The following is a 13,952-nucleotide window of genomic DNA, read 5'->3' as shown; positions in this document are numbered from 1 at the left end:
AGCTCAGTACTGTGCAGAGTACACTCTCTTCCATGGGATCTCAGTACTGTGCAGAGTACACTCTATTCAATGGGAGCTCAGTACTGTGCAGAGTACACTTTCTTCAGTGGTAGCTCAGTAATGTGCAGAGTACACTCTATTCCATGGGATCTCAGTACTGTGCAGAGTACACTCTCTTCGGTGGTAGCTCAGTACTCTGCAGAGTATACTCTATTCCATGGGATCTCAGTACTGTGCAGAGTACACTCTATTCCATGGGATCTCAGTACTGTGCAGAGTACACTCTCTTCAGTGGTAGCTCAGTACTGTGCAGAGTACACTCTATTCCCTGGGATCTCAGTACTGTGCAGAGTACACTCTATTCCACTGGAGCTCAGTGCTGTGCAGAGTACACTCTCTTCCATGGGATCTCAGTACTGTGCAGAGTATACTGTATTCCGTGGGATCTCAGTACTGTACAGAGTACACTCTATTCCATGGAATCTCAGTACTGTGCAGAGTACACTCTCTTCAGTGGTAGCTCAGTACTGTGCAGAGTATACTCTATTCCCTGGGATCTCAGTACTGTGCAGAGTACACTCTATTCCACTGGAGCTCAGTGCTGTGCAGAGTACACTCTCTTCCATGGGATCTCAGTACTGTGCAGAGTACACTCTATTCCATGGGATCTCAGTACTGTGCAGAGTACACTCTATTCCATGGGAGCTCAGTACTGTTCAGAGTACACTCTCTTCCATGGGATCTCTGTACTGTGCATAGTACACTCTATTCCATGGGATCTCAGTACTGTGCAGAGTACACTCTCTTCCCTGGGATCTCAGTACTGTGCAGAGTACACTCTCTTCCATGGGATCTCAGTACTGTGCAGAGTACACTCTCTTCCATGGTAGCTCAGTACTGTGCAGAGTGCACTCTCTTCCACGCGATCTCGGTACTGTGCAGAGTACACTCTATTCCATGGGATCTCAGTACTGTGCAGAGTACACTCTCTTCAGTGGTAGCTCAGTACTGTGCAGAGTACACTCTCTTCCATGGGATCTCAGTACTGTGAAGAGTACACTCTATTCCATGGGAGCTCAGTACTGTGCAGAGTACACTCTATTCCATGGGATCTCAGTACTGTGCAGAGTACACTCTATTCCATGGGAGCTCAGTACTGTTCAGAGTACACTCTCTTCCATGGGATCTCTGTACTGTGCATAGTACACTCTATTCCATGGGATCTCAGTACTGTGCAGAGTACACTCTCTTCCCTGGGATCTCAGTACTGTGCAGAGTATACTGTATTCCGTGGGATCTCAGTACTGTACAGAGTACACTCTATTCCATGGAATCTCAGTACTGTGCAGAGTACACTCTCTTCAGTGGTAGCTCAGTACTGTGCAGAGTATACTCTATTCCCTGGGATCTCAGTACTGTGCAGAGTACACTCTATTCCACTGGAGCTCAGTGCTGTGCAGAGTACACTCTCTTCCATGGGATCTCAGTACTGTGCAGAGTACACTCTATTCCATGGGATCTCAGTACTGTGCAGAGTACACTCTATTCCATGGGAGCTCAGTACTGTTCAGAGTACACTCTCTTCCATGGGATCTCTGTACTGTGCATAGTACACTCTATTCCATGGGATCTCAGTACTGTGCAGAGTACACTCTCTTCCCTGGGATCTCAGTACTGTGCAGAGTACACTCTCTTCCATGGGATCTCAGTACTGTGCAGAGTACACTCTCTTCCATGGTAGCTCAGTACTGTGCAGAGTGCACTCTCTTCCACGCGATCTCGGTACTGTGCAGAGTACACTCTATTCCATGGGATCTCAGTACTGTGCAGAGTACACTCTCTTCAGTGGTAGCTCAGTACTGTGCAGAGTACACTCTCTTCCATGGGATCTCAGTACTGTGAAGAGTACACTCTATTCCATGGGAGCTCAGTACTGTGCAGAGTACACTCTCTTCCATGGGATCTCAGTACTGTGCAGAGTACACTCTATTCAATGGGAGCTCAGTACTGTGCAGAGTACACTTTCTTCAGTGGTAGCTCAGTAATGTGCAGAGTACACTCTATTCCATGGGATCTCAGTACTGTGCAGAGTACACTCTCTTCGGTGGTAGCTCAGTACTCTGCAGAGTATACTCTATTCCATGGGATCTCAGTACTGTGCAGAGTACACTCTATTCCATGGGATCTCAGTACTGTGCAGAGTACACTCTCTTCAGTGGTAGCTCAGTACTGTGCAGAGTACACTCTATTCCATGGGATCTCAGTACTGTGCAGAGTACACTCTCTTTAGTGGTAGCTCAGTACTGTGCAGAGTATACTCTATTCGATGGGATCTCAGTACTGTGCAGAGTACACTCTATTCCATGGGATCTCAGTACTGTGCAGAGTACACTCTCTTCAGTGGTAGCTCAGTACTGTGCAGAGTACACTCTATTCCATGGGATCTCAGTACTGTGCAGAGAACACACTACTCCATGGGATCTCAGTACTGTGCAGAGTACACTCTATTCCATGGGATCTCAGTACTGTGCAGAGTACACTCTATTCCATGGGATCCCAGTACTGTGCAGAGTACACTCTCTTCCATGGGATCTCAGTACTGTGCAGAGTACACTCTCTTCAGTGGTAGCTCAGTACTGTGCAGAGTACACTCTATTCCATGGGAGCTCAGTACCGTGCAGAGAACACTCTATTCCATGGGGTCTCAGTACTGTGCAGAGTACACTCTTTTCCATGGGATCTCAGTACTGTGCAGAGTACACTCTCTTCAGTGGTAGCTCAGTACTGTGCAGAGTACACTCTATTCCATGGGATCTCAGTACAGTGCAGAGTACACTCTATTCCATGGGGTCTCAGTACTGTGCAGAGTACACTCTCTTCAGTGGTAGCTCAGTACTGTGCAGAGTACACTCTCTTCCATGGGATCTCAGTACTGTGCAGAGTACACTCTATTCCATGGGAGCTCAGTACTGTGCAGAGAACACTCTCTTCCATGGGATCTCAGTACTGTGCAGAGCACACTGTGTTCCATTGGAGCTCAGTACTCCGCAGAGTACACTCTATTCCATGGGAGCTCAGTACTGTGCCGAGTACACTCTATTCCATGGGAGCTCAGTACTGTGCCGAGTACATTCTCTTCCATGGAATCTCAGTACTGTGCAGAGTACAGTCTATTCCATGGGATCTCAGTACTGTGCAGAGTACACTCTCTTCAGTGGTAGCTCAGTACTGTGCAGAGTACACTCTATTCCATGGGATCTCAGTACTGTGCAGAGTACACTCTATTCCATGGGAGCTCAGTACTGTGCAGAGTACACTCTCTTCCATAGGATCTCAGTACTGTGCAGAGTACACTCCCTTCAGTGGTGGCTCAGTACTGTGCAGAGTATACTCTATTCCATGGGATCTCAGTACTGTGCAGAGTACATTCTATTCCACGGGAGCTCAGTACTGTGCAGAGTACACTCTCTTCCATGGGATCTCAGTACTGTGCAGAGTACACTCTATTCTATGGGATCTCAGTACTGTGCAGAGTACACTCTATTCCATGGGAGCTCAGCACTGTGCAGAGTACACTCTAATCCATGGGATCTCAGTACTGTGCAGAGTACACTCTATTCCATGGGATCTCAGTACTGTGCAGAATACACTCTCTTCAGTGGTAGCTCAGTACTGTGCAGAGTATACTGTATTCCGTGGGATCTCAGTACTGTACAGAGTACACTCTATTCCATGGAATCTCAGTACTGTGCAGAGTACACTCACTTCAGTGGTAGCTCAGTAATGTGCAGAGTATACTCTATTCCCTGGGATCTCAGTACTGTGCAGAGTACACTCTATTCCACTGGAGCTCAGTGCTGTGCAGAGTGTACTCTCTTCCATGGGATCTCAGTACTGTGCAGAGTACACTCTATTCCATGGGATCTCAGTACTGTGCAGAGTACACTCTATTCCATGGGAGCTCAGTACTGTGCAGAGTACACTCTCTTCCATGGGATCTCTGTACTGTGCATAGTACACTCTATTCCATGGGATCTCAGTACTGTGCAGAGTACACTCTCTTCCCTGGGATCTCAGTACTGTGCAGAGTACACTCTCTTCCATGGGATCTCAGTACTGTGCAGAGTACACGCTCTTCCATGGTAGCTCAGTACTGTGCAGAGTGCACTCTCTTCCACGCGATCTCGGTACTGTGCAGAGTATACTCTATTCCATGGGATCTCAGTACTGTGCAGAGTACACTCTCTTCAGTGGTAGCTCAGTACTGTGCAGAGTACACTCTCTTCCATGGGATCTCAGTACTGTGAAGAGTACACTCTATTCCATGGGAGCTCAGTACTGTGCAGAGTACACTCTCTTCCATGGGATCTCAGTACTGTGCAGAGTACACTCTATTCCATGGGAGCTCAGTACTCTGCAGAGTACACTCTCTTCCATGGAATCTCAGTACTGTGCAGAGTACACTCTATTCCATGGGAGCTCAGTACACTGCAGAGTACACTCTATTCCATGGGATCTCAGTACTGTGCAGAGTACACTCTATTACATGGGAGCTCAGTACTGTGCACAGTACACTCTAGTCCATGGGATCTCAGTACTGTGTAGAGTACACTCTATTCTATGGGAGCTCAGTACTGTGCAGAGTACACTCTCTTCAGTGGTAGCTCAGTACTGTGCAAAGTACACTCTGCTCAGTACTGTGCAGAATAAACTCTATTCCATGGGATCTCAGTACTGTGCAGAGTACACTCTATTCCATGGGATCTCAGTACTGTGCAGAGTACACTCGATTCCTTGGGGCTCAGTACTGTGCACAGTACACTCTATTCCATGGGATATCAGTACTGTGCAGAGTACACTCTATTCCATGGGATCTCAGTACTGTGCAGAGTACACTCTCTTCAGTGGTAGCTCAGTACTGTGCAGAGTACACTCTATTCCCTGGGATCTCAGTACTGTGCAGAGTACACTCTATTCCATGGGCGCTCAGTACTGTGCAGAGTACACTCTCTTCCATGGGATCTCAGTACTGTGCAGAGTACACTCTATTCAATGGGTGCTCAGTACTGTGCAGAGTACACTCTCGTGAGCTCAGTACTGTGCAGAGTACACTCTCTTCCATGGAATCTCAGTACTGTGCAGAGTACACTCTATTCCATGGGATCTCAGTACTGTGCAGAGTACACTCTATTCCATGGGAGCTCAGTACTCTGCAGAGTACACTCTATTCCATGGGATCTCAGTACTGTGCAGAGTACACTCTATTCCATGGGAGCTCAGTACTGTGCACAGTACACTCTAGTCCATGGGATCTCAGTACTGTGCAGAGTACACTCTATTCCATGGGAGTTCAGTACTGTGCAGAGTACACTCTCTTCAGTGGTAGCTCAGTACTGTGCAAAGTACACTCTGCTAAGTACTGTGCAGAATAAACTCTATTCCATGGGATCTCAGTACTGTGCAGAGTACACTCTATTCCATGGGATCTCAGTACTGTGCAGAGTACACTCGATTCCATGGGAGCTCAGTACTGTGCACAGTACACTCTATTCCATGGGATATCAGTACTGTGCAGAGTACACTCTATTCCATGGGATCTCAGTACTGTGCAGAGTACACTCTCTTCAGTGGTAGCTCAGTACTGTGCAGAGTACACTCTATTCCCTGGGATCTCAGTACTGTGCAGAGTACACTCTATTCCATGGGCGCTCAGTACTGTGCAGAGTACACTCTCTTCCATGGGATCTCAGTACTGTGCAGAGTACACTCTATTCAATGGGAGCTCAGTACTGTGCAGAGTACACTCTATTCCATGGGCGCTCAGTACTGTGCAGAGTACACTCTCTTCCATGGGATCTCAGTACTGTGCAGAGTACACTCTATTCAATGGGAGCTCAGTACTGTGCAGAGTACACTCTCTTCCATGGGATCTCAGTACTGTGCAGAGTACACTCTATTCCATGGGAGCTCAGTACTGTGCACAGTACACCCTAGTCCATGGGATCTCAGTACTGTGCAGAGTACACTCTATTCCATGGGAGCTCAGTACTGTGCAGAGTACACTCTCTTCAGTGGTAGCTCAGTACTGTGCAGAGTATACTCTATTCCATGGGATCTCAGTACCGTGCAGAGTATACTCTATTCCATGGGATCTCAATGCTGTGCAGAGTACACTCTATTCCATAGGATCGCAGTACTGTGCAGAGTACACTCTATTCCATGGGATCTCAGTACTGTGCAGAGTACACTCTCTTCCATGGGAGCTCAGTACTGTGCAAAGTACACTGTCTTCCATGGGATCTCAGTACTGTGCAGAGTACACTCTATTCCATGGGATCTCAGTACTGTGCAGAGTACACTCTATTCCATGGGCGCTCAGTACTGTGCAGAGTACACTCTCTTCCATGGGATCTCAGTACTGTGCAGAGTACACTCTATTCAATGGGAGCTCAGTACTGTGCAGAGTACGCTCTCTTCTATGGGAGCTCAGTACTGTGTAGAGTACACTCTATTCCATGGGAGCTCAGTACTGTGCAGAGTACACTCTCTTCCATGGGATCTCTGTACTGTGCATGGTACACTCTATTACATGGTATCTCAGTACTGTGCAGAGTACACTCTCTTCCCTGGGATCTCAGTACTGTGCAGAGTACACTCTCTTCCATGGGATCTCAGTACTGTGCAGAGTACACTCTCTTCCATGGTAGCTCAGTACTGTGCAGAGTGCACTCTCTTCCACGCGATCTCGGTACTGTGCAGAGTATACTCTATTCCATGGGATCTCAGTACTGTGCAGAGTACACTCTCTTCAGTGGTAGCTCAGTACTGTGCAGAGTACACTCTCTTCCATGGGATCTCAGTACTGTGAAGAGTACACTCTATTCCATGGGAGCTCAGTACTGTGCAGAGTACACTCTCTTCAGTGGTAGCTCAGTACTGTGCAGAGTACACTCTCTTCCATGGGATCTCAGTACTGTGAAGAGTACACTCTATTCCATGGGAGCTCAGTACTGTGCAGAGTACACTCTCTTCCATGGGATCTCAGTACTGTGCAGAGTACACTCTATTCCATGGGAGCTCAGTACTCTGCAGAGTACACTCTCTTCCATGGAATCTCAGTACTGTGCAGAGTACACTCTATTCCATGGGAGCTCAGTACACTGCAGAGTATACTCTATTCCATGGGATCTCAGTACTGTGCAGAGTACACTCTATTACATGGGAGCTCAGTACTGTGCACAGTACACTCTAGTCCATGGGATCTCAGTACTGTGTAGAGTACACTCTATTCTATGGGAGCTCAGTACTGTGCAGAGTACACTCTCTTCAGTGGTAGCTCAGTACTGTGCAAAGTACACTCTGCTCAGTACTGTGCAGAATAAACTCTATTCCATGGGATCTCAGTACTGTGCAGAGTACACTCTATTCGATTGGGATCTCAGTACTGTGCAGAGTACACTCGATTCCATGGGAGCTCAGTACTGTGCACAGTACACTCTATTCCATGGGATATCAGTACTGTGCAGAGTACACTCTATTCCATGGGATCTCAGTACTGTGCAGAGTACACTCTCTTCAGTGGTAGCTCAGTACTGTGCAGAGTACACTCTATTCCCTGGGATCTCAGTACTGTGCAGAGTACACTCTATTCCATGGGCGCTCAGTACTGTGCAGAGTACACTCTCTTCCATGGGATCTCAGTACTGTGCAGAGTACACTCTATTCAATGGGTGCTCAGTACTGTGCAGAGTACACTCTCGTGAGCTCAGTACTGTGCAGAGTACACTCTCTTCCATGGAATCTCAGTACTGTGCAGAGTACACTCTATTCCATGGGATCTCAGTACTGTGCAGAGTACACTCTATTCCATGGGAGCTCAGTACTCTGCAGAGTACACTCTATTCCATGGGATCTCAGTACTGTGCAGAGTACACTCTATTCCATGGGAGCTCAGTACTGTGCACAGTACACTCTAGTCCATGGGATCTCAGTACTGTGCAGAGTACACTCTATTCCATGGGAGTTAAGTACTGTGCAGAGTACACTCTCTTCAGTGGTAGCTCAGTACTGTGCAAAGTACACTCTGCTAAGTACTGTGCAGAATAAACTCTATTCCATGGGATCTCAGTACTGTGCAGAGTACACTCTATTCCATGGGATCTCAGTACTGTGCAGAGTACACTCGATTCCATGGGAGCTCAGTACTGTGCACAGTACACTCTATTCCATGGGATATCAGTACTGTGCAGAGTACACTCTATTCCATGGGATCTCAGTACTGTGCAGAGTACACTCTCTTCAGTGGTAGCTCAGTACTGTGCAGAGTACACTCTATTCCCTGGGATCTCAGTACTGTGCAGAGTACACTCTATTCCATGGGCGCTCAGTACTGTGCAGAGTACACTCTCTTCCATGGGATCTCAGTACTGTGCAGAGTATACTCTATTCAATGGGAGCTCAGTACTGTGCAGAGTACACTCTATTCCATGGGCGCTCAGTACTGTGCAGAGTACACTCTCTTCCATGGGATCTCAGTACTGTGCAGAGTACACTCTATTCAATGGGAGCTCAGTACTGTGCAGAGTACACTCTCTTCCATGGGATCTCAGTACTGTGCAGAGTACACTCTATTCCATGGGAGCTCAGTACTGTGCACAGTACACCCTAGTCCATGGGATCTCAGTACTGTGCAGAGTACACTCTATTCCATGGGAGCTCAGTACTGTGCAGAGTACACTCTCTTCAGTGGTAGCTCAGTACTGTGCAGAGTATACTCTATTCCATGGGATCTCAGTACCGTGCAGAGTATACTCTATTCCATGGGATCTCAATGCTGTGCAGAGTACACTCTATTCCATAGGATCGCAGTACTGTGCAGAGTACACTCTATTCCATGGGATCTCAGTACTGTGCAGAGTACACTCTCTTCCATGGGAGCTCAGTACTGTGCAAAGTACACTGTCTTCCATGGGATCTCAGTACTGTGCAGAGTACACTCTATTCCATGGGATCTCAGTACTGTGCAGAGTACACTCTATTCCATGGGCGCTCAGTACTGTGCAGAGTACACTCTCTTCCATGGGATCTCAGTACTGTGCAGAGTACACTCTATTCAATGGGAGCTCAGTACTGTGCAGAGTACGCTCTCTTCTATGGGAGCTCAGTACTGTGTAGAGTACACTCTATTCCATGGGAGCTCAGTACTGTGCAGAGTACACTCTCTTCCATGGGATCTCTGTACTGTGCATGGTACACTCTATTACATGGTATCTCAGTACTGTGCAGAGTACACTCTCTTCCCTGGGATCTCAGTACTGTGCAGAGTACACTCTCTTCCATGGGATCTCAGTACTGTGCAGAGTACACTCTCTTCCATGGTAGCTCAGTACTGTGCAGAGTGCACTCTCTTCCACGCGATCTCGGTACTGTGCAGAGTATACTCTATTCCATGGGATCTCAGTACTGTGCAGAGTACACTCTCTTCAGTGGTAGCTCAGTACTGTGCAGAGTACACTCTCTTCCATGGGATCTCAGTACTGTGAAGAGTACACTCTATTCCATGGGAGCTCAGTACTGTGCAGAGTACACTCTCTTCCAAGGGATCTCAGTACTGTGCAGAGTACACTCTATTCCATGGGAGCTCAGTACTGTGCAGAGTACACTCTCTTCAGTGGTAGCTCAGTACTGTGCAGAGTATACTCTATTCCATGGGATCTCAGTACTGTGCAGAGTACACTCTATTCCATGGGATCTCAGTACTGTGCAGAGTACACTCTATTCCATGGGAGCTCAGTACTGTGCACAGTACACTCTAGTCCATGGGATCTCAGTACTGTGTAGAGTACACTCTATTCCATGGGAGCTCAGTACTGTGCAGAGTACACTCTCTTCAGTGGTAGCTCAGTACTGTGCAAGGTACACTCTATTCCATGGGAGCTCAGTACTGTGCAGAGTAAACTCTATTCCATGGGATCTCAGTACTGTGCAAAGTACACTCGATTCCATTGGAGCTCAGTACTGTGCAGAGTACACTCTATTCCATGGGATCTCAGTACTGTGCAGAGTACACTCGATTCCATGGGAGCTCAGTACTGTGCACAGTACACTCTATTCCATGGGATATCAGTACTGTGCAGAGTACACTCTATTCCATGGGATCTCAGTACTGTGCAGAGTACACTCTCTTCAGTGGTAGCTCAGTACTGTGCAGAGTACACTCTATTCCCTGGGATCTCAGTACTGTGCAGAGTACACTCTATTCCATGGGCGCTCAGTACTGTGCAGAATACACTCTCTTCCATGGGATCTCAGTACTGTGCAGAGTACACTCTATTCAATGGGAGCTCAGTACTGTGCAGAGTACACTCTCTTCCATGGGATCTCAGTACTGTGCAGAGTACACTCTATTCCATGGGAGCTCAGTACTGTGCACAGTACACCCTAGTCCATGGGATCTCAGTACTGTGCAGAGTACACTCTATTCCATGGGAGCTCAGTACTGTGCAGAGTACACTCTCTTCAGTGGTAGCTCAGTACTGTGCAGAGTATACTCTATTCCATGGGATCTCAGTACTGTGCAGAGTACACTCTATTCCATGGGATCTCAATGCTGTGCAGAGTACACTCTATTCCATAGGATCGCAGTACTGTGCAGAGTACACTCTATTCCATGGGATCTCAGTACTGTGCAGAGTACACTCTCTTCCATGGGAGCTCAGTACTGTGCAAAGTACACTGTCTTCCATGGGATCTCAGTACTGTGCAGAGTACACTCTATTCCATGGGATCTCAGTACTGTGCAGAGTACACTCTATTCCATGGGCGCTCAGTACTGTGCAGAGTACACTCTCTTCCATGGGATCTCAGTACTGTGCAGAGTACACTCTATTCAATGGGAGCTCAGTACTGTGCAGAGTACACTCTCTTCCATGGGATCTCAGTACTGTGCAGAGCACACTCTATTCCATGGGAGCTCAGTACTGTGCAGAGTACACTCTCTTCCAAGGGATCTCAGTACTGTGCAGAGTACACTCTATTCCATGGGAGCTCAGTACTGTGCAGAGTACACTCTCTTCAGTGGTAGCTCAGTACTGTGCAGAGTATACTCTATTCCATGGGATCTCAGTACTGTGCAGAGTACACTCTATTCCATGGGATCTCAGTACTGTGCAGAGTACACTCTATTCCATGGGAGCTCAGTACTGTGCACAGTACACTCTAGTCCATGGGATCTCAGTACTGTGTAGAGTACACTATATTCCATGGGAGCTCAGTACTGTGCAGAGTACACTGTCTTCAGTGGTAGCTCAGTACTGTGCAAAGTACACTCTATTCCATGGGAGCTCAGTACTGTGCAGAGTAAACTCTATTCCATGGGATCTCAGTACTGTGCAAAGTACACTCGATTCCATGGGAGCTCAGTACTGTGCACAGTACACTCTATTCCATGGGATATCAGTACTGTGCAGAGTACACTCTATTCCATGGGATCCCAGTACTGTGCAGAGTACACTCTCTTCAGTGGTAGCTCAGTACTGTGCAGAGTACACTCTATTCCATGGGATCTCAGTACTGTGCAGAGTAAACTCTATTCCATGGGATCTCAGTACTGTGCAGAGTACACTCTATTCCATGGGATCTCAGTACTGTGCAGAGTACACTCTATTCCATGGGCGCTCAGTACTGTGCAGAGTACACTCTCTTCCACGGGATCTCAGTACTGTGCAGAGTACACTCTATTCAATGGGAGCTCAGTACTGTGCAGAGTACACTCTCTTCCATGGGATCTCAGTACTGTGCAGAGTACACTCTATTCCATGGGAGCTCAGTACTGTGCACAGTACACTCTAGTCCATGGGATCTCAGTACTATGCAGAGTACACTCTATTCCATGGGAGCTCAGTACTGTGCAGAGTACACTCTCTTCAGTGGTAGCTCAGTACTGTGCAGAGTATACTCTATTCCATGGGATCTCAGTACTGTGCAGAGTACACTCTATTCCATGGGATCTCAGTACTGTGCAGAGTACACTCTCTTCTATGGGATCTCAGTACTGTGCAGAGTACACTCTATTCCATGGGATCTCAGTACTGTGCAGAGTACACTCTCTTCAGTGGTAGCTCAGTACTGTGCAAAGTACACTCTCTTCCATGGGATCTCAGTACTGTGCAGATTACACTCTATTCCATGGGAGCTCAGTACTGTGCAGAGTACACTCTCTTCCATGGGATCTCAGTACTGTGCAGAGTACACTCTATTCCATGGGAGCTCAGTACTCTGCAGAGTACACTCTATTCCATGGGAGCTCAGTACTCTGCAGAGTACACTCTATTCCATGGGAGCTCAGTACTGTGCAGAGTACACTCTCTTCCATGGAATCTCAGTACTGTGCAGAGTACACTCTATTCCATGGGATCTCAGTACTGTGCAGAATACACTCTCTTCAGTGGTAGCTCAGTACTGTGCAGAGTACACTCTATTCCATGGGATCTCAGTACTGTGCAGAGTACACTCTATTCCATGGGAGCTCAGTACTGTGCAGAGTACACTCTATTCCATGGGATCTCAGTACTGTGCAGAGTACACTCTATTCCATGGGATCTCAGTACTGTGCAGAGTACACTCTATTCCATGGGATCTCAGTACTGTGCAGAGTACACTCTCTTCCCTGGGATCTCAGTACTGTGCAGAGTACACTCTCTTCCATGGGATCTCAGTACTGTGCAGAGTACACTCTCTTCCATGGTAGCTCAGTACTGTACAGAGTACACTCTCTTCCATGGGATCTCGGTACTGTGCAGAGTACACTCTATTCCATGGGATCTCAGTACTATGCAGAGTACACTCTCTTCAGTGGGAGCTCAGTACTGTGCAGAGTACACTATCTTCCATGGGATCTCAGTACTGTGCAGAGTACACTATTCCATGGGATCTCAGTACTGTGCAGAGTACACTCTATTCCATGGGATCCCAGTACTGTGCAGAGTACACTCTCTTCCATGGGATCTCAGTACTGTGCAGAGTACACTCTCTTCAGTGGGAGCTCAGTACTGTGCAAAGTACACTCTCTTCCATGGGATCTCAGTACTGTGCAGAGTACACTATATTCCATGGGATCTCAGTACTGTGCAGAGTACACTCTATTCCATGGGATCTCAGTACTGTGCAGAGTACACTCTCTTCCATGGGATCTCAGTACTGTGCAGAGTACACTCTCTTCAGTGGTAGCTCAGTACTGTGCAGAGTACACTCTATTCCATGGGATCTCAGTACTGTGCAGAGTATACTCTATTCCATGGGATCTCAGTACTGTGCAGAGTACACTCTATTCCATGGGATCTCAGTACTGTGCAGAGTACACTCTCTTCTATGGGATCTCAGTACTGTGCAGAGTACACTCTATTCCATGGGATCTCAGTACTGTGCAGAGTACACTCTATTCCATGGGATCTCAGTACTGTGCAGAGTACACTCTCTTCCATGGGAGCTCAGTACTGTGCAAAGTACACTGTCTTCCATGGGATCTCAGTACTGTGCAGAGTACACTCTATTCCATGGGATCTCAGTACTGTGCAGAGTACACTCTATTCCATGGGCGCTCAGTACTGTGCAGAGTACACTCTCTTCCATGGGATCTCAGTACTGTGCAGAGTACACTCTATTCAATGGGAGCTCAGTACTGTGCAGAGTACACTCTCTTCCATGGGATCTCAGTACTGTGCAGAGCACACTCTATTCCATGGGAGCTCAGTACTGTGCAGAGTACACTCTCTTCCAAGGGATCTCAGTACTGTGCAGAGTACACTCTATTCCATGGGAGCTCAGTACTGTGCAGAGTACACTCTCTTCAGTGGTAGCTCAGTACTGTGCAGAGTATACTCTACTCTATTCCATGGGATCTCAGTACTGTGCAGAGTACACTCTATTCCATGGGATCTCAGTACTGTGCAGAG

This window comes from Ambystoma mexicanum, chromosome 4q (genome assembly GCF_040938575.1).
Source record: "Ambystoma mexicanum isolate Mex_15411 chromosome 4q, UKY_AmexF1_1, whole genome shotgun sequence".
Taxonomy (NCBI): domain Eukaryota; kingdom Metazoa; phylum Chordata; class Amphibia; order Caudata; family Ambystomatidae; genus Ambystoma; species Ambystoma mexicanum.
This window is presented reverse-complemented; position numbering follows the sequence as displayed.